At 37.6% G+C, this 27,619-nt stretch overlaps 1 long non-coding RNA gene and 1 pseudogene across 2 annotated transcripts; both read left to right on the top strand.

Moving 5' to 3' along the window:
* The first annotated feature begins 17,361 nt into the window (after nucleotides 1-17,361).
* LOC143611064 (receptor-like protein kinase HERK 1 pseudogene) lies at nucleotides 17,362-18,647 on the top strand (annotated as a pseudogene). Its single transcript, XR_013149699.1, has 2 exons — nucleotides 17,362-17,389; nucleotides 17,466-18,647. The product of XR_013149699.1 is annotated as a receptor-like protein kinase HERK 1 pseudogene (transcript).
* A 1,491-nt stretch (nucleotides 18,648-20,138) lies between these two features.
* Nucleotides 20,139-21,990, top strand: LOC143611068 (uncharacterized). Its single transcript, XR_013149700.1, has 4 exons — nucleotides 20,139-20,681; nucleotides 20,784-21,144; nucleotides 21,215-21,382; nucleotides 21,719-21,990. It is a non-coding gene; the product is annotated as an uncharacterized LOC143611068 (long non-coding RNA).
* The last annotated feature ends 5,629 nt before the right edge of the window (nucleotides 21,991-27,619 follow it).

Below are 27,619 nucleotides of genomic sequence, written 5' to 3'. Positions count from 1 at the left end.
CTTGAAAATTGATTCAGGATCGGGGGTGGGACATTGTTATATCCCACGCCTCTTTCCTTTTTGCCTCGGAACTCGGGAATGATGTGTTCTAATAAATAAGATGAATTTGAGTAACTTTTTAATTTGAAATTCAATGATTCAAAATCAGCTTTCAAGTTTTCCAATTCTTTTTTCAAAACATTATTCTTATTTATGTGAAAATTGATAGAGTCTTGTTGATTCAGAACACATATTTCAAGTTCCTTGTTCTGACGCTTAAGGCTATCAATCTTTTCTTTAAAAACAGACTCTTTCTGCTTCCAAGCCTTATTCTGTGCAAGCGCGTCAGTCAGTTCCATTAAAGATCTTGAGGCTGCTTGTTTGTAAGCCTCGAGATCTTCAATTCTCTCTTTTAGAGATTGAATTTCTTGTTCATACAATTCACATTTTAAACATTTAACATTTTCTGGTTTGGGAGTTGATGGGTTAGAACTTACCTTGGCATTTGATGTCTCTGCCATGAATGCAAAGCAAAGATTCCCAGCTTTTTCCAGAAACGATGCAGAAGTTGCTTTAGACTCTACTTCGTTGACTTCTTCAACTTTAGCAGCCTCTGCGGGAATTGTCGAACATGGAGATGTTTGAGGAACATTTGACTCTTTTTCGTGATCCTCCTTAATCTCCAAAGATACCACTTCAACCTCAGGTTCTCCTTCATGGACTTCAGCAGCTGGTTCATCGACAGTATATTCTTCATTGGTCGAGGAAACAACAGACTCTGTTTCAGAGTTTTCATCTACTACTGTGACATCAGCCATGTTGATGCTCAAGTTCCATGTCTCGCCTTCATCCCCTTGAACTGCAAGAGCAGTTTCGTTGTTGATGTCGACGTTGTTTGCTGCGGTTTGATTTTGAGGGACCAGTTGTCTCTCAAGGTTGACAGTTGCAGCTGCTGCAGCAGGAGTGGATGATGATGAAGTGGTTCGGAAGGGATATTGGTGACCTTCCCTTCTTGGCTTCGAGCACTCCTTGGCAAAGTGACCAAGTTCGCCACAGTTGTAGCATTTTACTTTGTTTTTATCAAAGCCGAACTTGGATTTGTTGTTTATTGAGAGGGCCTGACCTGTTTTCTTCGTCCACTTTCTGGCCCTTCGGAACGCACTGCCAAGAGCCCACATAATGTCTATGCGTTCCATATCATCTTCGTCAAGCTGTTCATAGTCATCGCTGTCCAGATGACTATTTCCTAGCTTACCCGCCACCATTAAACTGTAGGACTCAATTATCGTGCCTAGAGTTGCCATGTGTTCTTTGGCAACCTCCACTGTTACTGTTCCCAAGCCTTCAGTATTCAACGTTGCTTTCTCCGTTGACTTGGGTCCGGAGTTAGTACTTGAGTTTCCAGAAGTTGATAGTGGGACGGAAGATCTCGTTTCAGTCCCCTTTGATTGATTTGACGTTGAGGAGACAAAAGCAGTCTTCATCGGAGCATGATCAGTTGAATCTGACAAAGGAGGTTTTGACATGTAAAGTGATTTGTCAGAAGTTGATCTCGGTTTTCTGGAAGAGGCTCTTAGTTCAGCCTCTTCGTGTCTGATTTCTTTAATAAAATCAGACAGGAGAATCGTCTCCAGCTGATGACTTCTTCTCATTACTGTCAGGAAGGTGCTCCAGCTAGGTGGAAGTCCTTGTGCAAGACATCTAACTTTCTCAGTCCCTGTAGTTTTGACGTTATAGGACTTGAGTTCTGACATTAGATGGTAAAATCTCGACAGTAACGACTCAATATCTTCTCCCGACTCTGGACTAAACAGATCAAATTCACGCTTGAGCTCCCGTGCGTGAATTTCTCTAAGGGAATCAGATCCTTCACATCGGTCAACCAGTGCGTTCCAAAGAGTTGACGCTGTAGTAAACTGGTTAAACTGATGAAAAAGATCAGTGGAGAGTACATTTTGTGGCCGTCGCTTGGCGAATAGTTTAGAATGTTTATGTTGTATGCTGTACACCTAGGTAGTGGTTCACGCTGAAAGTGATCCATTTGAAAGAGCATTTTCAAATGGATACTCATTCGATCGAACCAGTTTCTGATTCGATCGAATGAGTCTGCCATTCGATCGAATAGGACTCATTCGATCGAATGAGTCTGCCATTCGATCGAATAGGACTCATTCGATCGAATGAGTCCTGACCGAATGGCAGCGGGTATAAATACCAGCTTTCAGTCGTGAACAGGTAAGAGTTTAAGGATTTGCGTGCCCGGAGCCCAGGTGCTGTCCGGATGAGGGGGGAGGCCATGCTCGACCTCCCCCTGCCATAGATCGTGATTTCTCTGTTTAAACAAGCATGTAACCGTTCGCGTTTATCAATAAAGTGTTTGTTTTTATCTTTGATCTGTGGTTGAAACCTTCCGTCCCGAACCTGCTCGGATCGTTACCGGTCCAACAATATTGTTGGCTCAGCCCGGGACCGAGACGATCCGAGCGCGTTCGAGACGGAAGGTTTGATAACCAAAGACGGATAAAAACAAACACGAAACAAACGATTTCATTGATAAAAACGAAAGATTACATGCTTGTTTAAACACTGAAATCACGATCTATGGCAGGGGGAGGTCGAGCATGGCCTCCCCCCTCATCCGGACAGCACCTGGGCCCCGGGCACGCAAAACCTCGAAAACCTTACCTGTTCACGACTGAAAGCTGGTATTTATACCCGCTGCCATTCGGTCAGGACTCATTCGATCGAATGAGTCCTATTCGATCGAATGGCAGACTCATTCGATCGAATGAGTCCTATTCGATCGAATGGCAGACTCATTCGATCGAATCAGAAACTGGTTCGATCGAATGAGTATCCATTTGAAAATGCTCTTTCAAATGGATCACTTTCAGCGTGAACCACTACCTAGGTGTACAGCATACAACATAAACATTCTAAACTATTCGCCAAGCGACGGCCACAAAATGTGCACCAACAGAAACAATAAATAAACACATAGTCATACCAACAATAAATCGATAATGAGAAATTTAACACAAACACATGTATATGAATTATGGTTGAGAATTCGATTATATAAACATGAGGTTTTGTATGCAATGTTACCCCTAAAATAAAAGGGCAAAAAGAGGTGTGTAAAACTCACCTTAAATAGGTGAGAAGATGCTAAAGTATAATTGATGTGAATAAGCGAGCTGAAAACCAAACTCAACTAAAATACCCTAATTAATAAAAGAATAATCAGTGTTTTAAAAACCTCTTTTTGTTAAAGTTTAGGAGGGGGAAATTTCATTTTGTACAAGTTTGGTCCTTAAAGTTTGTTATGTGGTCACTTGTTGAACTTGTTATGGAATAAATAGGAAATGAACAACATATAAAACATGAGGGGTAATAAGTGAACATTAGAGAACTTAGATACTTATAAATGCAAAATATTATTAAAGATTAGGATCCAAATAACGTTCATACAACGATAAAACGAAAACAAACGAATATGGTAAAACCCGAAATGTTACATCATACCTGAGGGAGACCATGATTCATGAGCCACGCCTTATCTTCAAGGGCTTGCTCTGCGTTTTGCTTAAGGTCACCATGCTCACCAATTAGTTGAGCATTATCTGCAGTAAGCTCCTCAATCAGGCAATTCTTGGTGGCAACGTCAGCATGCAAGGCAATGAGAGCATCCTCCTTGGTTGCAAGCCTGGTCTCTAAGGCGGACCTCGCATCTTTTGCTTTAACGAGTTCAGCTTTGCGAGAACGGGTTTGAGCGTGCGCGGTTTCGATTGTTGCATTTTGTCGCCGACACGCCTCTTCCCAGTCCTTGGTGGCGGATGCTTGACGAACCTTCTCGATCTCTAAAGCCTTCTTGGCATCCTTTAGCTTCCACTTAGCAGTGTTAGCTTCCAGACGGTACTTTTCTTTCTCGGCTTGGAGATCCTGGATAACATCATCTTGAGCTCCCCAATTCTTGCCCATTGGCATCCAGTCCTGATAGATCTCCTGAGTTGTCGAGACCAAGTTCACCATATGGTAGATATGCGCGTTGGCAAGGACATGCGGGCACGTTTGCTCTGAAACTCGCGTTCCGTAGAAGGAACGCCCTCGTGGAGAAATTCAAAACAAATTTCTCCATCTATGAATCTGGATTCTAGAGTCAGCTTCCAGTCTAGAAGATGAAGTAGCACACCCTCCTATAGATCACGAGCCCTCGCATCCCTCTCCAAAGATGAGCGAGTAGGTGGTGGAGGAGGAAGCCCGGAAGATTGTCTTGTTTGTTCACCAGCCCCTTGCAAAAGAGGGGGGACACAGGTAAAGGAACTTTTATCTCCGCCACATGGCTAGGAGACCTCGGAGCAACACCCTCAGGCGCCTTCCCCTTGTCAGCAGCGGAAAGCATGCTGGGAACACTTTTGGCGGGAGGGGATTCTGAGATGACTAAGGCCTAGGCACAAGATCTGATACAACAGAATAGTTAATACTCATGATAAAGAGAAAATTAACTACTAAGAATATATACCTGGGATGTCTCGTGAAAGAGTGGTAATTCGATCACGAAGACGGGTCCTCTTCGCTTTCTTGGGAGAAACAAGAGGAGAGGGGTCAGAATTTTAGCCCCCAACACCCGCTACCCCAGAGGTACCAGAGGGAGGAACTTCCTTCTGCTTACGAACAAAAGCTGTAAATTACACAAGTATCAGAAATGACCACAAATAAAATAAAGAAACAAGGTATTACTTGTCGCGTAAAGGGCCTCAGAAACCACAGGCTCCCGGCGGGTAGTTTGTGGGAATAAGAAGTCATCTCTAGTTTTGTCAAGGATAGATAATTCCTTCTTATCCCATGGGCAAAGTTGCATCATTATGGGGTACATCATCAGCAAGAACTGCTAGGAGATCCCCTCAGCTGCACAAAAGAGTTGCATAAGATACTAGATAACGTACTCAAAAATATAAGAAAACATTTACTTACTGATGTGTGCCGGATAACCCTATAACAATGACACTCACAACTAAGCTTTAAATATAAAACAAAAATCCTAAACCACACACAACCGACAAGTGTACCGATCGCAAGTAGTATAGACCTAGGAAGTCCGAGTATCGAACACATGGACACGTAAGACGCTAACGATCACTAACCCTAGACAAGACCTACCTAAGAATAATATTTAATTAATTTTTGATTTTTTATCACTTAACTGGACTAACTAGACTGACTGACAAAAGTTACCTAAAATAGAAAATTTAATGACAAACTAACTGTGTTAACTTCGGATGGAGAAAAACGTCTACCTAGGTCTGAATCAAACTGTAGGCCTAACAAGCTAATGGATTGGATGATATCTAGACACCAGCTCATAAAGATGACACGACTAAGGATCGCTCGGGCTCACTGGATTACCTCTCGGTCTCACTCAATAAACCCTAACTACTCTTCATCGGCTAAAACGACCAAACCGGGAAACAATTGTTAACGTGTTCTAATGTTGACTCACCTCTTGGTCTCACCAACACTCGACCTTAATGGCAATGAATACTACACAACCAAGGATAGAGGAACAATTCAACTTAAACCAAAATAGATCAACTAGTCGCTCAAAACACCTAAACCTGACAAGAAACGAACTCGCTCCCGCGCAACACTAATTCTAGCATGCAAAGGCAATGAGACAACCCTAACTTCTTATCACCTCTCGGTCTCTAAGAAGGTGCCTAACCGCTGTACTTTAACCTCAAATTCACGCAACAAAACCCTATTGTACCTACCGCAAACAAACCCTAAACACAAAGTCTAGAATCAAACAATGCATCGATCAATCAACACAAAACTAATCAACCAACGCAAGGGGGTTTAAGCAATAAAAGTGATATAATTTCCAGCCTCTAAACATAACCTATTTCAAGTCTAAATCAAACTTTACAATAACAATATACATCTATCAATCAAACAATCCAATAAACTAATCAAAACCTAACAATAATCATCATTCCTAGGTAGAACTGACAAGATTAGCCTCTAATCATCTTTGGACAACCATGAATACTCATTAAAAACATCATATAACTCATCTCAAACATCAATTCAAGCATTCAATGATCAACAAATATCATAAACAATTCAATCTCTCAATCAATTGCAAAACAAATCAACAATTAAGCAAGAAAATCAAAGTGTATGAACAATGTAAAAGCTGGAAGGATATGAGATGTTCCGGGCTGCTCCTTGGCTGTGTAAACCGATGGTAATTGATCCTGAGACTTGTCCTTGCCTTCTTCTTCCTTCCCTAGCCGCCACACACTTAAACCCTAGCTCGAAAAACCTTTTTTCTCTTTTCTTTCCCTGCTGATATTTGCGATCGGCCAGCCTCCAAGACTTAGGGTTTTTTTTTATTTTTTTGTATATTATAATATAATGTAAGAATTGGGCTTTTCCAACATGTAATCGGGCCGGGCTTTGAGTTGTTTCTTGAAATCTCATGCGTATAAGGCTCGTAAGCTCCTCGAAAAGCTTGGTTTCTTCACTCTTTCACCCATAACCTACAAGATAAAGATTAATATGTAAAACCTATATAAAACAAGTTAAAACACATAAAATATAATATAATACATAGATAAAAGGCGCGGAAAATAAGTGTGTTTTACAACACATCACTTACGTTAGGCTTGTGGAAATAGGTAATTGCATCGGGATAAGGCCACAGATGGCTCATCCTAGCACGCACCAGTGCAGACTCGGAGATGGGGAGCATTGGCATAGGGGTACGAGTTAATAAGTTGTACCACCCCAATCCCTCACGACGCTCGATGCTTGGCAAAGAAAGTAATGGTTGATCTGTCGGGCGGCGGTACATAGAGAGCGGGACCATATCTTCCCGTATCCAGAAGAACTTGCTCCGCCACTCAGGATCTCCAGACGTCGGCTCAAGAGCAATCGCCTTCTTGTTAGTTGGAAAATAGTTATACCATCCGCCCCTACAATGCATCTTGTAAAAGGCTGTAAACTTGTCAACGTTGGGAACAATGTCATGCGCCCTGCAGTAGAACTCAAAGTGGCGCATACACATTAACCCAGTTGCATGTGGTTGGGAAAGATGAATCATCTTGCCAGTAATTAGATTCCCTAGGAATCTAGTAATTGGAAATCTAAGGTTGCCAAAAGAAAAATACTCGGCATACACCGCCATCTTCTCTTTAGGTGGTTTATCAGCCGTAGAACCAGGGAATTCCGACTCCCATTCTGGAGCAATTCCATAAGCATTGATGATGTCCTGAAACCCTTTCTCGTTTCAATCGATGGGTATACGATCAATAGTTTGAAGCTTTGGTCTTTTCGACATCATATAATTTGCCAGAAAGCGATAGCAGCGAGCTATGGTGAATATTAGGGTTTTGAAGGATAAGAATCAGTTTCACAAAGATGGTGTAAAGAAAGTGAGAGGTCAATGGTATTTATACTGATAGCAGTTAATGAGGTGAACAGTAAAAGCAAACCACTGACTAATAAATCATGACACGTCAGGCAGGAAGATGAACAGTTCAAAATTCAAATACCAATTACAGCCGTCATAAACTGCAGATACGTCAAATCCTTGTTCTAATTGAAACATTTATGTCCTTTTAGCTCCCAAAAATCTAGACACATTCCTAGTCACAAACTGACGAGTGACGAACCAAATAATTACAACCAGCATGACAAACATTCAAGGCACAATAATTACAAAGGAATAGAAAAGAGAAGATAATCATATCTATCCGCGAACGAGTATCGCGGATGAAGGATGGCCACGTAAATAGCCATATACAAAAAAATCAAGTTCAAGAGCACAATGGATATAATATGAGGAAAGCACAATTTTATTTCTTTGAAAAGATAATATTTACATTACAAGGAAATCAGATTACATAATACAAAATTCCTAGTTGGCTAAGCTTTTCCTTCATCCTCTCCCTCAAGGGTCTTGAGGTGTGGTCTCAAATTGCCCATGCAACACTCGTCATGGCGATGCGCCTCAATATAGTCCTTAATCTCAAAAGTTAGATTATAAAGGCGTCAAGACTGGCGTCGTATTTGCCTTGGACATCCTTCCCATGAAGTGAAAAGTCAGAGGACGGGCGACCCTCGTTGGCTATGGCAAAGCCTTCTTCAAAACCAACTTTCTGACCAACACGGGAGGAGTTGATAAGGAGCTTGGCCAGGACCCTCCTTAAATAGGTCAATGACCTGCAACGAACAAGTTAAGGATATACTTATCTTAAAAGCAAACAGAAGTAAAAGAGGAAAGTTGGAAGTCAGACTTACCTTAGGGAAGCCATATTTGAGAAGCCAAAGCCTCTCAACGGACACCGATTCAATTGCCTCCTGCAAACTCTTATTCTCGTCGGACAGGCGGGAAGTATTAGCCTCGACGGTGGAGATGCTCCCATCCCTCTCCACGAGTTCGGTCTTCAAGCACCGGATTTCTTCGTCCCGAGCGGAAAGGGAGCCACTTTGTACGGAGATCTGACCCTCCAATCTAGAATTTGTCTCCTTGATCGTTTGGAGGGCAGCATCCTTCTCTCGAGATTCCGCCCATACAGCATCCCTAGCTTCCTCTGCCTCCCTTAGCCTCACGGCGGCATGAATCAAATCCCTCTCCCCGGTAACCCATCCTTCAAACATCTCACGCTCGGTTGACACAAAATTAGCTAAATGAAAGCTAATGGTTACGTTCACGCTCAGCGAGGGGGAGGCAGTGCTCAAAGAATTCCTGGAATGTGCTTATATCTGAAAATAGCGTGTCATGGCCAAGATTCCATGAGGGAAGGAAAGTAGAGGAGCTCTCCTATTGAAGTTTGGAAGAAGAAGCTTTAGCGGACCCCTCTACCTTTCCGCCAGTAGAAACGGAAGGATTTTTAGAAACATCCTTGGGAAGCACAACTTACTTTTCTACCACCACCCCCTTAGGGTTCTTTCTGGCATCTTCATTAACCTCAGTCTGCTGGTCAGACTGAGGCTGGTCAGACTGAGGCTGGTCAGACTGAGGCGAAGGAGGAGGAGGAGTAAATACCACTGGTTCAAGATTTATCAAGGTAGAGAAGGGTCAATTAAGACAATGAAACAAAATTAATTAACAAAAGAGATTCATATACTTGTGGGTTCCTTAGTAGTGTTTTCAATGATTCGCTCATGGAGACGAATCCTCTTGGACTTCTTGGGAGCAGGAGCCTTCTCGGCAATCTCGGATGCCTCCCCACCAGCGGGATCATCGACATCGGAATTTCCACCATGACCTGATACACCGGCGGTATCGGCCTTTTGCTTTCGCCTGCGGGTGAGATCTACAATAGCATGCAGAACTCCCGCGTAATCAACAAGTGAACTTTTAGGGGACGATGATCCTTCACTAGACGAATCCTCGCTAGAAGAAAGGGGGACGTCCCGTCTGAATGCATAACGGTAAGAGGACGAGGGTTGAGAATGTACACACCTTGAGCAACCGCGACCTCATTTACCTCAGGTTTACGGCGCCCGCGGATAAGAAAACTACAGTTTTCCTTAGTTTGCTCAAGAATGGGCAGCTGCCCAATCTTGAGCGGGCGCCAGAAAATGTTTCTAGCAATCGTATGGATGAGAACGTCAATAGTTGTGCAATCCTCTGAAACAAAAGCAAGTTAAAAAAAAGTAAAGAAATGATAACTTACTTCCATAATCCCTCGAGAAATATTAGATCTCATCCGGGAATGGCCACAAATGGCTCATTCCCACTAACACCAACACGGACTCCTGGATCAGGCCCATTGGAGTAGGAGTCCGCGTCAGGGTGTCGTACCACGGCTAATTTTTGGTATCAGCCACAGGAAGATCAGAAAATTTCTGGGTCAAGGAACGGCATACCATAGCATCTAGTATCACGTCCTCATTGATCTAGAAAAATTTGGTCTTCCACTCGTGAGCACTCCGCAGAGGTTCAATACCTATCGCCTTCTTTAGAACGGCGCAGCTAAACCAGCTCTTGCAGACCTGGAGCTTATAAATGGCGTAAAAACGCTCCACAGAAGGAGCCTCCCCCAGGGCTTGGCAGCAGAATTCGAAGTGTCGCAGCCGCATAAGCCCAAAAGGATGCATCTGAGATATGTGGATCCCAGTTCCAGTAAGAAAATCACTCAGAAACTTCGTTATCGGCAATCTGAAGTTTCTGGTGGTAAGTATTCCTCGTATAAGGCAATCTTGCCTGACGGAGGATTATTCGCCATAGAACCAGCAGCAGGGAGTTTCGGCCCCCACTCCGGTGCCAACCCATAAATATTGACGATGTCCTGGAAATCTCCTTCTTTCCAGTTGATTTGGATGTTCTCAACGGTAGACGGTGGACCTTCCCATCTTCCACCAGCCATCAGAGCAACGATAAATATTTCACAGCGAGCTATGTTGGGTAACAGAAAGGAGGCAGAAGAAGTTGGATAGTTATCAAAAAAATTTTTGCAAGTAGAATGACAAATGAAATGCTCATCCTCTTTTATACTCATCGCAATTAGTGTGATATGAAGGGGAACAGCTCATCATAACGTCATCGTCCAATCAGAAAGTGACACGGTAGGCGGGAACTGACAAAGATGAAATGATTTTAAATCGTCCGCCTTAAAATCCATGCAGACATCTCGAAAGTCACCCCTGACAAGACTCAGACAGAAACCGTCACATCCCAAAAAAAGAAACAGTAACCCTAGTCCAAAAGAAACTGTGAAAATCCGCGGATCAACAACTCAACTCACGCCATAAAACAAAGAACAGTGAGGCCATAATTCCACCCACGAGCTCACATCACGGAAAAAACAATGGACTGGGGGGACTTATAGATGTAGGGTAGTAAAACTACCCATGGATCAAGAGACATGCCTCACGGGTCTCCAACACAACCCTCAGATTACCATTGAGCATCCGCGAAAGGAACCTGCGGGCCACACAAAGGACCCCACACACGCAAGGTCCTTATGTGATATGGAAGAGCAGTTGTAACAAACTACTTCTAGAAGATTTTCCCAACATTCCCTGATAGCGACATCAGCCAATGGAAAGATGACACCTGGACACCTGGTAACAGTCCCCAACGTGATCAGGCTTTCATATCCAATAAGCGCTCGACACGTGTCCATTCAGGCATATATGGAATATCTTGATAGTGACAACTCCACCAATCACCTTCCCTCCACCTTTGGCTATAAATACTTGAATCATCTCCATGAGGTATCCATTATCTCTCACACGTTCAGAGCAATTACTTGTATTCGTACTTATTTTCGATAAGGCCTATACTTATTCTCACGCTGGAGGGTGTTTATGGGAAGACCCCCATCGTGTCCTTCCCGTGACGAGACTCACGGTGCTCGGTTTTACAGGTAGTTGATCGGAATCTGACCTCATCAAACAATCAGTAGACTTACACTTGGGGAAACGTAGACTTGGACTATCCAGTTCGAGTTTGTGCTTCTTCGGTAATTATGGGTCGACACGTAATTATCCAAGTCCTCGCATGGAAGACATAATAAGTCATGTTGGGTGCAATATCGAAACCTGGAATGGTTTTGAAAGATGGGACAAATGTAGTATGATAAGGACATGGTAGATACACTGCTTGTACTTCTTATATATAAGTGTCCTTATCATATTTCCCATTTGTGGTGTCTTTCGGGCCATTCAAAGATCGACGTTATTGTTTTTATTTAAATATGTATTTATAAAATTTTTAAAACTTTTAACAAACTCCTTGTATTAGTTGGTTTTATTTTAAAATTTTATTTTTAATTTAATTCGGGTCAAAATTTCTAAGAGTTGTGAATCCTGTAACATTCGTTACTTTTCAAACCCAAAAACCTAACCCATTTTAAATTTGCGGTTTTGTTATAAAATATTCTCAAGTTTCATTTTAGGTGGCATTAATCAAATTTATTGTATTTGGATTCGTATTTGTATTCGTTAACCCGACTTGTTGGGTCGTTTCGATGCATTATCATTTATTATTATATAATATTCCCGACGATTTAAAGTTTGATATTCGTTCGTTTCCATTCAAATTTGTTTAAATAACGAAATGCCAAGGTTTAAAGATTTAGTACATTTAATCGATTCACAAACTATCATGTTTATTACGTAAATATTCAAAGTTTATAAACTATCATTACCTTTATATTTATTTCCAAAGTTGAAGGTCTAAGTTGAAACTATATTTTAATTCAGTTTTAAAAGAAATGCAAACTTGAAGGACCAAAAGTGAAATTATTGAATTTAAAATATAATATAATAATATTAATATAACCACCCCAGCATGATATCTTATTCGAGTTAGGCTTTCGTATGAAATTCTTCTAAGTGTTGGCTTGAGCAAGCTGCACTTCATCGAGCAAGCATGTTCTTATATCAAGTAAGGTTGCAACCGAACAAACACTTGATTTATCTTTGCTTAAACCATGTTCACGAGCAACATGGTGGGTCGAGCAAAAAAATTGTAATAAGAGAATCTCATGTATGCTTGAAGGAAGTTAATGGAAATAGCACAAAGTATTACTCCGAGCATAGTTCAATCTCGAGAAAAAAGCTACAGTACCCAAGTATACTTAGTTTTCTGAAATAAGTCTAAGACAAAGATTGAAGAGATTCGAGTAAGAACTAGTTTGCTCGTGGGATTTATTCGAGCAAAGTTTGGGTTTATCATGAAGATTGAAGTCTGACTAAGAAGAATATTTTCTAAGGACAATATTCTAAGTAAAGTTTGCTCGAGGTAATGTTCTGAGCACACAAAGGATTACAAGGTCTATTCGACATGGATTAGTTTACTCAAAGACCTGATTCTACACTTGTAATTATTTTGCGATTGTTTTGTAATCATTAGGATTTCTAGAAAGAATGTCAGGTGCCTATAAAAGGTATATTAGGTCATATTAAATGACAAGGCTATACACACCTTTTGAGAGCTTTAAGGAATATTCTGTACCCTAGCAGTCGCACCTAATATTCCACGCCTAGAAACCCTAAGATCCTCCATTGTAATCAACTGACAATCAATATAATGGAAATCTTTTGAGTGACCTCGCGTGTGATTGTTATTAGTATTATTACTATTTTTAGCAACTTTCTTGCCTTGGCTGATTCTGCATGACATAGCTAAAGGTCTTTGCAATCCTAAGTGGTTTCGTGTGTCTTGTTCGATTATTTCATAGTTGTATCACGAAATCCCGATCTTGACATTTGGTACTTTATCAAGTTCCGAACCGCCTAAACTGAACAAATCTTTAAAAGTCGGATATTGATGCTTACATTAGCGGGATCATGCACACTTGCACTAAACCAACTCACCTATGTAAAACTTAACAACGGTTGAGTAAAACTAAACATGAAAGACCCGATTTCATGTAAATCTTGTTTTATTTTATACTTACTTTAGTTAACCGCATTTTGTAGAATATAACTTAAAATCCCGAAAACCCAGTCTTGTTTTATGAACTATTATACCATTTATATTCCATCTTCAAGACTCAATATCTTTCAATCTAGGATATGCACGTTAAACCGAACCGTCAGGCTCGTTTACTTGGGAATTTATTCTAAGTCTTTCTTCATCAACGCCATTTTTTCCAAGTGAGTAATTTCATCATCGTGTTCTCTTTTATACGTTGAGGTAGCATTACTCAAACAAAAATGATTTAAGACTTAGATCCTCAAACCATAAACTCTAGTTATGTGTTGCTTAGAATAATTATCCGATTATGTGTTATTTGTCTCATTTGAATTATTTGCTAAATGTTTATTGCTTTTGTTAGTTGGCCTCATCCTCATCCTCAATAAGTATGACCGTATGTTCCTCCTTGTAATTTGATAGTTTTTATCTATTAGAAAGGAGTCTCATTTATTTATGAATTATATACCTCAATTGTCACTATTATTTACGGTTTCACATATGAGTTGTGGATTTTGACTTATATTATATATACAAAAAAATCGTGGAACTTCTCACCAACATTCGTGTTGACAAAAATATATTTATGCAATGCTGCAAGTTTAATAATTGGTTGACTGAAGATTCGAAAACGTTATTTTATTTTGGATCGTTTAGGTTATAGTTAAATGAACTATTTATTTCCTTGTAATTTTTTTATTTTATGAACAAGTGGTGTTGTTATGTGATTTTAAATGAAATGAATGAGTTGTTTAAGTATTGCTACTTTAATAGTGACATTATGTTCATGTGCAATACGTTATGCCGCGGCATGTTACGCCGCCTTTGGTCAGTTGTGACAACGACCCTTCTACCGGTCCAACACGAACATACCTGAAACTTTGAGACAGTAAAATAGATTAAAAACGAGAACATAGCCGCTGGAATCAAGTCAACGGATGTATAAAACTCAAGATATGAAATATTTAATGTTTAAGCGAGCTTATACTGTTTAGAACTCAAACTTTGAATCCGGAGTCAAGTTCTGGTCAGTACACTCAAAATGTCAAGAAAAACATAAAAGTCTTCTGGCCCAAAAGCTAATTTTGACTAGAAGCAGTAGCAATCTATTAAACACAAGAATTGACTTTTATAACACTAAACGGGTCGAAATCAAATTGACCAACGAAACTCCCTCAATCACTAAAACTGATTAAGGGATTTGTTTAGTTAATAAAAACACAGAAAATCACAAAAGACAACTTACCCGAATGATGGTTAGATTGATGAGAAAAATCGAGTCAAAAGCTTTTGAAGCACCAAAGTCAACCCGGAGGTTGAAGAACTTAAAAGAAATCACCAATAGAACACTAATTCATAAAATTTTAGGATGGAGACCGAGTTTGTAGTAGGTTTTCGGTTTTTTTTTTTGATAAATTAGTTTAAATAAAAAAAAGTCAAGAAATTTGTTTATTAGTTGCAGCAATCTTTAAAATTAAGAGAAATTATTATAATACAAAACTAGATTCATTTTATTCATTTCTTTGTAGTTTAATGGAATATGCTTTGGCATGATGCCAAGGCATATTCGAGTTGTTTTATTTAAGAGATTCACGATATCGAGCTTCCCAAAACCTTTAATTTTTGGCAATTATAATCTCTGGACTTCCGAAATGCGATTTTTAGCCGGAGATACGCCAACCACACGCAGACGAGACAACGACGCAGGTGGTACTACAGTTTGGATTGATTTTTACATTTTTTTGTACGAACTCGTTGTAAAGGATTTAATATGTATATATAAATACCGCTGTATTTATGTTGTTTCGTTTCAACTTTAAAATCGAGCCAATTAAGTACCGATTGTTGAAAACAAAAATTATTAAAAAAAGTATTTTTAAAATATTTATTAATACAAAAACAAAAAGAAACAAATAAAATAAAATAAAACAAAAGACAAATAATAATAATAATTATTATTATAATAATAATAAAATGAAAATAAAAGAAGACTTTTAAGGCCTATCTATGACGGATAAGTTGGGTGTCTTCAAATTTCCTTAATGCTGTGTTCCGAGGTTCATTTATGAAAATAAAAACAAGGAAAAAAAGTTTTTTATTCTTAATCTTTTCTTTTAGCATCTCCTCTTTCTCTTCACTATTCTTTCCTTCCAAATCTTTCCAATTTGGAAAGATACACATTTTTCTTATTTTACATATCATTTTCTCTCCACTCCCCTCCTTTTCTTTCTTTTAATAAAACTCGGGAACACCCCTTTTAAATTTTCCTTTCTTTTCCTTTCTTAAATGAAACTTGGGAATATGACATATTTTTTCCAGCCTTTATTTTTCTTGCCTTTCCTTATTTAAATAAAGAGTTAATGACCATTTTAGTCCCTGTGGTTTGCTACTTTCGCCACTTCAGTTCAAAGTTTGAAATTTTGTCAATTTTGTCCTTAAAGTTTTAAACATTAGCCAATCACGCCCCCCGTCTAACGGCATCCAACTATGCCGTTAGTTTAAGGGGTATTTTTGTCTTTCTCCTGTTTATTTTTAGTTAATGGTCATTTTCATCCATGTGGTTTGATTCTTTTGCTACTTCAGTCCAAAGTTTGAAATTTTGTCAATTTAATGTTTAGTTTAATTAAGTTTTTTTTGTCTATAACCCCTAAGAGCATAATCCAAGCCCAAAACCATCGAGCATCGACCAAAACATGCCTACATTTACTCTGACGACAACAATAATCATACCCCCCTTGTATTTAGTTTCTAGGCATTTCCTAAACTCTCCCCCGTGATGGAATTCATTGGTAAAGTGTGTAGAGTAATTCCCTAAAACCGAACTATACCGAAAAAACTAAAATTGTTTCTTTGGTTAATGTATAATAGTTAGGGTTTAGAGATTAACATATCGTAGCAAACATCTGGGTCGAAATCAACATCAGGAGGTCGAACATTCTGCATTTCCATGTTTGCTCAAGAAATCGATACACTAAATCGCACGTGTGTTCTTCAAATCGTAGTGTTGTTATTGAATTCTTCAAATCGACAGCAACTCTAGAGTTGAATTCAACGAATTTAAGAACAACACCACGATTTGAAGAGCGCACATGCGATTTAGTGTATCGATTTCTTGTGCAAACATAGAAATGTGGGATGTTCGACCTCCTGATGCTGATTTCGACCCAGATGTTTGCTACGATATGTTAATCTCTAAACCCTAACTATTATGCATTAATCAAAGAAACTATTTTATTTTTCCGTATAGTTCGGTTTTAGGGAATTACACTGACCACTTTAACAATAAGTTCCACCATAGGGGAGAGTTTAGGAAATGCCTAGAAACTAAATATGAGGGGGGTATCATTATTGTTGTCAACATAGTAAATGTAGGCCTATTTTGGTCGATGCTTGATGGTTTTCGGCTTGGATTATGCTCTTAGGGGTTATAAACAAAAAAAAAGAATTAAATTAAACATTAAATTGATTAAATTTCAAACTTTGGACTAAATTAGCAAAAGAATCAAACCATATGGACGAAAAATGACCATTAACTAAAAATAAGCAGAAGAAAGACAAAAATACTCCCTAAACTAACGGTATAGTTGGATGCCGATAGACGGGGGGACGTAATTGGCTAATGTTTAAAACTATAAGAAGTAAATTGACAAAATTTCAAATTTCCGACTAAAGTAGCAAATCACAAAAACGAAAATAGCAATTAACTTTTAAATGAAACTAGGGAATATAGTGAGTGTCCGTAGGATGATGGATCCTAATTGTGGTCAAAAGAGGGTGTCCGTTCTTTTGGTTTTGAACAAGTCAAAATTGTGTTGCCGTGTAGGTGCTTTAGAAACCAGGAGGAAAGATCGAATTTTGACACAGTTGAAGCTTCTTAATATTATTCCTATTATAAAGATCGAATTGTTGGAGCTTGGCGGCTCACCATCGACCTGCGACTCCACTGACCAACGACTACCGGTGCCTGGCTCTCAGGTTTGTCTGTGTTTTTTTCTTTTTGAAGTTTTACACTTAAAAAAATTGAACGGGTATTATTGTTATATTTTATCAGAATAATAATTTGTTATGGAAGAGTTTGATCACCTCAAAATTCAATTGAAAGATGTTATATTGGCAACAAACAATTTTGCACCCAACCAACGAATTGGGGGTGGAGGTTTCGGATCAGTGTACAAAGGAGAACTCTCTCGCTCGGATGGACTCGTAACGGTAGCTTGTAAGCGTTTAAATCCTAAATTCGGGCAAGGGCATGTTGAGTTTTTGAAAGAGATCGTGACGCTTTCCAAATACAAGCATAGCAATTTGGTCTCTGTACTACACTTTTGCATTGACGGTAAGGAGAGGATTCTCGTGTACAAGTATGCATCTTGTGGGAGCCTCGATCGTTATCTAAGTGACCCTAGTCTTACATGGACTCAGCGTCTCAAGATATGTGTCGGAGTTGCCCATGCACTAAACTATCTCCATGATCCGGCGAATTCCCACCAAAGAATACTACATCGAGACATTAAAAGTGCCAACATCCTTTTGGATGAGGAATTGAACGCCAAGGTTTCAGATTTTGGGCTATCAAAAATTGGCCCGGCTAACCAACCCCAAACATATGTTGTTTCAAATGCAGTTGGTACACCTGGATATTGTGACCCTCTATATGTGGAGACGGGTTTCCTAACAAAAGAGTCTGATGTGTACTCTTTTGGAGTTGTGTTGTTTGAAGTAATGTGTGGGACATTGTGTTATGAATATCGTGACAGTAGCTTTCATGCCATTTTAGTGCCTATGTGGAAAAAATGTTTTGAAGAAAAAAGATTAAATGACATAATCGGTCATGGTCTACAGGAATATATGGATTCTGGTTCTTTGAATACGTTCGCAACCATTGCTTATCAATGTTTAAAGAGAGCTCGTGCAGAACGACCAACAATGATCGAGATCATGCAAAAACTTGAAATTGCACTTAAACAACAAGTTAGTATTTTTTTTTTCTCATTTTATTAAATGTTCCCATATTACAACCTCTAGATATGATTAACTTACAGACATACAAGTGATGAAACTTATAATATTGTTACAGGAACATTTTGATAATATGAAAAGTTTGAAAGAATGCGGAGGATTGCAGATCTAGCTGTATCTCCTCTATACTACGAAACCGAAAGTGAACTTCTCTTGCTTCTAAAGAATGGGATTCTTGTTAATAATGGAAAAACGGTAATTTGATCATATTTTAGAAATTCGATGTGTGTACGACACAAACTTTCCATTTGTTAAATTGCACAAACTTTCCGCATATTAAGCTATTACCGTCCGTCAAAAACAATTGCTTATAAAGAAAAGTTATATAGTTTTTAGTTAACTAAGACTTGGCCCAGGGTTAAATGTTGTAAAAGAGCCTCGTGGTTGGGAGTAAATGAACGATAGTTTTCTGGTGCATAAAATATCAATTCGTGAAGTTGTGTATTTGATGTAGTGAAAACTGCAGAAATTGGAACTATTTATGGGAATGGAGTGGTTTATATGGAAGAGTAGTCCTTGTAAGTTGTAAGTTGTTTCCCTTAGTGGTAGGGAGACACGAGTTCGATCCTAAAGGATGTGAAGCTGGCACACACGTGTGCCGCGCGGCGTGGGTGCTTTGATGGCACACTTTACACACTTGCGCCAACAATAGCCACCTTTATATATTTGAAGTTTGATTCAAGATGGCTCACTTTGCAAACTTTCGTTGATGCGAAGCTTTTGAGAGCCGTCTTTGTATTTTTTTTATAGTTGATTCAAGATGGTTTGGTTTGAGCAACTAGGTCGCCTTAGAAGGAGAGACACAAGTTAGATTCTAAAAGGGGCAACACCCCCACACGCGCGTGTGGCGTGGGTGCTTTGATGGCGCACTTGACACACTTGTGTTGATGCGAGCCGCTTGAAAGTTGCCTTTGTATTTTTGAAGGCAGTATCAAGATGACTACGCTCAAGAGCAACTGGACCACCTTAGAAGGAGAAACACAAGTTAGATCCTAAAGTGTGCAAAGCTCGGACACAAGCGTGTGGACTTGGCGCTTTGATGGCACACTGATCACACTTACGTCCTAGTGGAACGCTTGAAAGCCGCCTTATTTTTTAAGGCTGCTAATTCAAGATGGCTCTTTATACACACTCGTGCCACTGTGAGCTACTTGAGGGCACTTTGATGGCACACTTTGCACACTCACGTTACCACCAACCGCTTGAGAGCTGCCTTTGTATGTTTGAAGGCTGATTTAAGATGGCTCGACTCAAGAGCGACTCGGTTATTGTTCGTTAACCATTGGTGCCGGTCTGGTGAGTTGGAACTGATCATCTTGTGAGTCAGTTCAGGAAACGACTGATGACGTCAGCAACAGCCGATGCGCTCCGCAGTTGTTCGAGCCATCAGTCCTTTGGGTGCATTAGTTGTTTGGGTGCGGTTATACCCAAATCAGTTGTTCGTTGCTACTTCTCAGCTGTTCTCAAGTCAGCTGTCTAGGATCAGTCGTTTCTGTTTCAGTTGTCCACTGTTCAGTTGCGCCTAATCAGTTGTTTAGCTGCAATTGAGTTATAACCGAAACTATATAACTCTGGTGTTATCAACATTTACACATGAGTTGAAGCAGACACTTTAAAGCAGTTAAATTGTTATTAGAGACGTTTATTAATGCAATATAACATCTGGGTTTAATGTTGACATGCTACTTCAACTGCCCTTACTTGAGGAGCACACAAGAATTAAAAACACAAATTCTTGAGAGAATAAGTGTACTCTCGAGAATTCTCAAACACACGCATTTTCCAGCAAGTTTAAGGTGCAATTAAGGCTTGGTAGGTCTACTCCCTTCTGTTTTTTGTAGTTGCACCACGGGAGACACGAGTTCTCAGTGGAGACGCGAAATCTGTCTTAAGCGACCTGTGCTCAACACAACACGGGCTTCGGCCTTTTCTGCTTCAAATCCATTCTTTGAATTTTCTTTTCAATTGCAAGTCTGTTGATTATTTCCTTTCGGTTTCTAATTGTTTTCCAACTGTATTATATGTTATTTATTAAATTGTGAATGGTTTGCTTACAATTATTATATAATTATTAAAATGTCCATTATTCAACTTATTGGTCGGTTTGTTGATAAACGCACTAAGATGTCTATTCCCAGTGGTTTTAAGTAAACAAGAAAGGACGACATTATGAACTCATAACTGCACCAAAATGTGTTTCTACATCTCAAACGGTGTTTTCCTCACCAAATGATAAAAACTTAGGTTCCAGGTCAGTTTATCTTCTAGTATTCATATCTTTCCAATTCCTAATCTTAATTATGTGGATGTTTTGCTTTTTTACTTTCGTTTAATTGCTTCATTTTGTTTGCAGATTTCAAAGCTTATTGAAATATGTGTCAACTGAAGATATGAGACTAGAAGTTAAGACTCAATTCTTGTCACCACATATCACATATGTTGCAAACGTTGTCTACAAACGAGACTATCCTCAGAAAGATAACCCGCGTATACCATTCAAATACAAACTCCAAAATATGAGGCGATATTGGACATCATGTGTTGCACATGTTGAGGAAGATGGATGGCTAAGGACCGAACCGTTCCAGTTCACTAGCACCAAAAACAAACATTATTTTGACATTCAGTTCTCGAGTGAGATGAAGGGCCTGAAATTTTCCAAATCTTCCTTTTCTGTTTCCATTGAAGGCGTTGAATTTTGTCCCGTTGACTTGGTATTAGCCATATTTGTTTGTTTACTTCATTTTAGTGGTCAGATTCTAATATATATGAATGTAATTATAGGAGAACGATGGAGATAAGGTGGATATGCAACCAACGGACGACATTGATTGGGTGGAAAGATTGCCGGATGATTACACCAAAATAGTCGAAGGCATTAAGGAGTCTATGACTCCCAAAGAAGTTTACTTTCTTCTTCGCAAAGGGGCCTACGTCAAAAAGTTAAATCTGGTATATATAGCACATTTCATGGGATCCGGTAACCCTAAACCATTAAAATTAATCTACTAAACATACAAATAACTAGAGTAATTACAGTTTTGAACTAGAGTAATTGTGTTATAAAAATAAAATTGTGTAATAATAATTACTCTAGTTCAAAAGTTATAGAGCAATAATAATTATTCTAATGTTAGCATAATTACTCTAGTTATTTGTACATTTCTTACGATAAAGGTCATTTGTATTTGATCCAAACCATATATATATATATATATATATATATAATGAGGGTGCTAAAGCTAAATGATTACTCATAAGATGCACTTAATTTTGTTGATATTTTAGTGGTTTTCTATTTGTAAGAGGTCAAAAAAACGTCTTCTACTGCCTCCTCGAGCAATCATCCCAGAAAAAAATTCGCCAATGAGATTTCTAAGAAATGAAAGAAGTTGGCGTTGGAATGCGATAGTGCCATCAAGGTTATTTACACATCTCTATTTCTCATCATTTTTGTTGCTAATTGTCATATCTTGTAAAGATTGAAAGAACAATAAAAATGGTTACTTAGATCCTTTAGGTAGCTAGTTAGCCATATGCATGAACAACTTGTAGTTCGCAGGATCAATAATCAGTAGAATAGATTATGTACGTAATTCAACAAAGATTTGATTAAAAAACGTAAGTACCATTTAATTTCAAAGTAGGGTTACATAGTATTTATACTAAACCAACAGGCGCCCTGGAGGACGAAACCCTTTGGTGTTAACCGCCAAATTCTGGGGTATACAATTATTACATAATAATACAAATAACTAACATTAAACTATAGTCTTAAACATAAATTAAACTAACCTTCCCCCCATGTAGTTTTCGTCTGTTCCTCCAAGTTCCTTGACTCCAAGTATATATGCTCATCATTTCTCCAAACTTTACTCTCGCTAAAGCCTTCGCTAAGATGACCGCTTTTCTGGAGTTCTCCACTTATGTGCTTGACTTTGTTTCAAGCATTCCTCGTCATGTGGACTACGTTCTGAGTCCTTTTGTCTTTATGAGAAAATACGATGTTTGGGTAAGGGTATACTTCCTTTGGAACAAACCTCTTTCAACAGTTTGTCAAAAGTTAGAATGTTCTTCCTTGAAATCTGCAAAGTTTATGCAGCAATCTTCTTTATATATATATGATCTTTAGGTCTTGTATCTGTATTTGAATTTGACTCTTGTTTCTTTTCGAATTTGTGCCCGTTTTCAAGATTCCATATTAAATTGATACATGCTTTGATGATTATTTGTGGTTCCTTCCATTTATGATCTCCAAGAGTATTTGTAGCCAGGGCCGGCGCTGAGGATTTAAATACCTCGACATAGCCGAAAGAAAAGGGTCATTAGGCCCTACGAGTAACAAGTTATATAAAGTTGTAAACTAATTTATTTAAATGAGATTAACGCTATAACAATAAACATAGTAAGCCATGGATTTAAAGGGAATACTTTAATCCTTAAAATGGTTAATCTATTTAAAAAGAAGAATAATACTAAAAACTCTATAAACGAGAAATATGATATCCCAAAAAATCTTGGTTTATTAAATAAATGGGCATTCCTCATATCAATCCAAGAGTTATATACCAAATTGGAAATTTTGATAATTTTTTTTAAGTTGGAAAACAAGTTGTTAAAACGACTGAAGAAGCCGTGTTAGTCAGTAATGAAGAAATGATAATAAAACTCTTAAACCTTTTTGATTTACAGGTATAAAAAAGATTATAATCTTATTCATGTTGATTTAGTCCTATACACACACACACACATACAGAAAATGGTTAAAATAAAGATAAAAATTTCCTAAAAATGGTAAAAATGACATAAAATTTGAAGTTAGGAAACTATCTAGCCTAAATCCTAAATCTTAGGAAATTATTTGGTATTTTAGAAACTATTAATCTCAATCATTATATCCTAGATCCAATGGCCTAGATTTATTCTTACTCTTCCTGGAAATTTTTTTATCTGTTTTAACTCATCCCTATATATACATATACATGACTTTAGGCCTTCAGAAAAAAAGGCATCGGCCGACAGTGCGGCTCGCATCGGCCGACAGTGCGGCTCGCCCACCCTTAGGGCCAAACCTGTTTGCATCTTTCGATCAATCTTATTTTATGAGGTTTGTATTATGATTGTTGTTTCTGATCTTGAAGTGATCCTTTTATTGTTATCAGTCAATAGAGATTTGATTCAAGAACATGAATTTCATTTTAGTTTCTAAGTAGGGTTGCATGGTATTTATACTAAACCAATAGGCGCGCGACATAGAGGACGTAGCCCTCCGATGTTAACCACCAAATTCTAGGGTATTCTAATTGTGGCATAATAATACAAATAATTAACATTAATTTATAGTCTTCAACATAAATTAAACTAACACAAGTTGTCTATAATAAAATTAAAATTGATTTAACATTTTATGTTTCTTTTAATGATAACGTTTTTTTTTTACCATGTGAAAAAAGTTACCTTATATTGGATACAACTTAGTTATCGTATATACTTTCTTAACCATCTTGCAGAGAGGGAGTGGCTAGATGTGGTGCAAGAAACCATGTATCTATAAGGTTTCAAATCATACCCCAACTATCATCAACCGAGACACTATATGCATGTTACCTTGTGTTCAAACTACCTACAAAATCCTCCGTGTTTGAGGGTACTGTAATAACAAGTTTTGAAAAGCGGCCCTGGGCACCTACCCCAATAGAACATTGTATCTACTTATTTACCCCACCTCATACCCCGGTCATATTACCACCTGGTGTGAGACAACCATCAAGAACCCGTAAAATAAAAGGGCACCCAAAACTTAGGAAAGATTGTTGGATGGAAGTTCAAGTGTGGGAATTTCTACATGATTCTAGCTGTGATTCGTTTATGGTGGATGGTTATTTGAAGAGTTTGAATGAATGGAATTTTACAGGCCTTCTTTTGTTAGGCATAGAACTCAGGCCTGCTAAAGTATCATGGAGTTGCTCTAACCCACTTCTCAAGTAACAATATCAATCTTATTGACAATACAAATGCTTGTGCGCTTTTGTTCGTGTAATTGATCTCATTAAATCAGTCATCTTTGTACGGTAAACAAAATCCACTAAAATTTGTGATGCATCTCTAAATTTAATTGAAGATTTATCTTTTAATTATTTATTTATGTTTATCTTATTTTCATATTTATCTTTTTATTTTGGTATAAGCTAGGGTCAAGGTTTGTTAGTTTTTAGTTTTTGATTTAAGTTTGAATGATAAGAAAAAAGTTTTTGGAACCTATGGTTCAATTTATCGTCTTTGACAAATTATCAAGTGTCTTGAGCCATTGATCGCTTCCAAAACTGCATCAGTTGGTGTCAAAGCTTTTGGTTCACAAATAGCTCAACGTGGATGTGAATACTTGCTTGATCGCAGAGTCGCTGATGTAGCTGTCATGGGCTAATAAAAACAAGTATTTATAAGACTTAAATGAAAGTTATAAAATTATAAAATAAGTTAACCCAAGTTTAATATCAATAAATACAACTTTTAAATAGTTCGAAAGATCCAAATTACATTCTCGAATTGGTTTAAACAAATACGAAAAATCCCAGATGTTACAGTCTCCCCAACTTTAGAGAATTTCGTCCCGAAATTAATAAAAACTAAAACACAATCGTTTTGAAAATAATTAAACTTTAAGACATTTTTAAATTAAATTTAAATGTTACATATCATAGAACTTCAAATAGCCGAAGCAACGCTCCAAATGACAATCCGATAAGGACACTTATATATAAGATGTACCAGCGGCGTATCTATCATGTCCTTATCATTTCAACATTTGTATCATTACTTAAACTACTTTCGGTTCTAGATTAGAACACACAATTGTACATATTATGATTCCATGCGAGGACTTGGATAATTATGTTCGCGACCATAATTACTCTTATCGTCGGATGGTCTGCAAATCCGTCCCATCATTTGGTTTATAGAACATTGAAATCTAAAATTTTGAGAGGAACAAAAGTTTTGATAAATTTAAATATAAATCCAACAGAAAATCAATGTATGAAACACTTCTAAAAATGAATGTTTGAGTTGATTAATAAAGCAGTGTACTTTCTAAACATCTTTTATTGCAAAAATATAAATTTTGAAAATTAAAATGGATTTCTTGAAGCAGACATTTGAAATGAATCATGATGAATGAGAATAAGTTAAGAGTATGATATTATAAGAAGTTAACCTTGATAGATAAAAGAAACTTGATTAATGAGATGAAACGCGCAAAAGTTTAATTAACAATCTTAAAATGAGTAATGACATGTGAAATCTTTAAATATCATAATCATTAGGAATGAAATTCTTAAGACCGAGAGTATAAATTTAAACAAAGTTAACGAAGATTTTGATGAATCGAGTTTTGTTAGTTGAGAAACTTATAAGATTTAAAGAGAAATTGATATAAAATTATAGCTTTTCAAGATGTGAATTTGAGATGAGAAGAATTCAAATTACAAAATTTAAACAATATAATAAATGGTAAATAGTAATTGAAATATTAATGAAAATGCAAAAAATGTACGTATTCAAACAAATCGTTGGGGAGCGGATATTCCCGAATCACTGATATAGTCCTATTCCAATTAAATCTTTAAAATTAGATAAAAATATAAGGTGTGTCATTGGAGTATCCATGAATTTCCACAAAATCGTATAAAAATTATATGAAATAGGTAAATTGGATTATCCTTGATTTATTATGGAACTTTAAGTAAATAACGAATATTAAGTTAATAGTGAAAATGAAAATGAGATGTGAAATCATTCAATAAAATAAGAGAAATGCAAGGCTAGAATTGCATGAATCACCATGACTATTCTAACAACTAATGAATTTATCATTAAAATGTTCAAAATTCCCAAGATGTATTGAAAATCAAAGTAGAGAGTTGAAATATTTATGAACCACCGTTTAATTTCAACTAAATAATGAAACTTAATAAAAATGAAATTTTAACAATAATCATGAAAATGTCAACAAATAAAACGAGTGATTGAATTATACATGGATTTCCATGGAGATTCAATCAAAAAATCAATTTAATGGTAAATCATTACTCTTCATTCTCCCGTGCTCTAGCAATTGCGCTCCCTAGACCACTACCATGTAGTTAGGTAGGGACAATCAATCAATTCTTAGGGATGAGATGCCCGCGCAAGGACCTCAATTCTCATTAGGAGGTCGAACCAAGGACCTATGGAAGTCGGGGTTCCAAACCTTTCTCTAATAATCAGGTAAGCTTTTTCAAGCCCCTTGACTTTCTATTAGATTAGTTTAGTCAAGGGCGTTGCAACCTTTGCATTTCCTGCTGAGTTCCCAAGTCTCCAAGTAGGCCCTCTTGGGCACCCACGACCTTGGCTTTTTAGATGTACATTTTCTATTTTCTATTCACTCAGGATCTGGCCTGGTCGACCCAATCATAATATTGAAGGATGGGACCTTTTCTCGAACTCGAAAGGAAGATTCTATTTCTTAAATTAATTAATGGGAGATTCAATTTAATAGTGGAAATTAAATTTGAATGATGAAAATTTTATTTTAATAATAAAATTATAATAATTGAATTTTAATAATAAAGAATTATAATATGAAAAATAAGTTGTGAAAAGTAACATGAGATTGAGGAAAAACAAGAAGTAATAAAATTTTTATAGTTAAAGTTGAGGGTAAAGATTGAAATGTGTTCGATAGTTTATAGTTTGAGAATATGATGGAATGAAATAACTAGGAGAAGATAATTTAAATAACATTACAAAATGATAATTGCAAGTGGAGCATAACGGGTATGAATCAGTATAAGATTTCTTGTTCAGGGCATTTTGGTTTTGTTGAGGTTTCTGTTTTTATTAGGGGTAGCTTTAGAGTCCTTTCGAGAAAGGGTTCCATCACTAACATGGTCATCTGAGAGAGCAGCAGCAGACTTCTTGGAGATTCTAGTAGTCAGACGGTGATCGTGAGAAGCAGATGAAGGACGTTGATCACAATGATGGATTCTTAGAGAAAACATTTTACGAAGACCAAAGATGAAATTTTATGAGATGATGGGTAAGTTATGGAAATGAGTCAATGTGAGATAATAGGAGAATGCAATAAAATTGTGTTAGTGATTCGTCATGAATTAAGGATGAGTCGCGATTTAAAATAATGGGGATGATTTT

This window comes from Bidens hawaiensis, unplaced genomic scaffold (genome assembly GCF_021521415.1).
Source record: "Bidens hawaiensis isolate Kalapana, Puna unplaced genomic scaffold, B.hawaiensis_p1.1 tig00029054_1, whole genome shotgun sequence".
Lineage (NCBI taxonomy): Eukaryota > Viridiplantae > Streptophyta > Magnoliopsida > Asterales > Asteraceae > Bidens > Bidens hawaiensis.
This window is presented reverse-complemented; position numbering and strand designations above follow the sequence as displayed.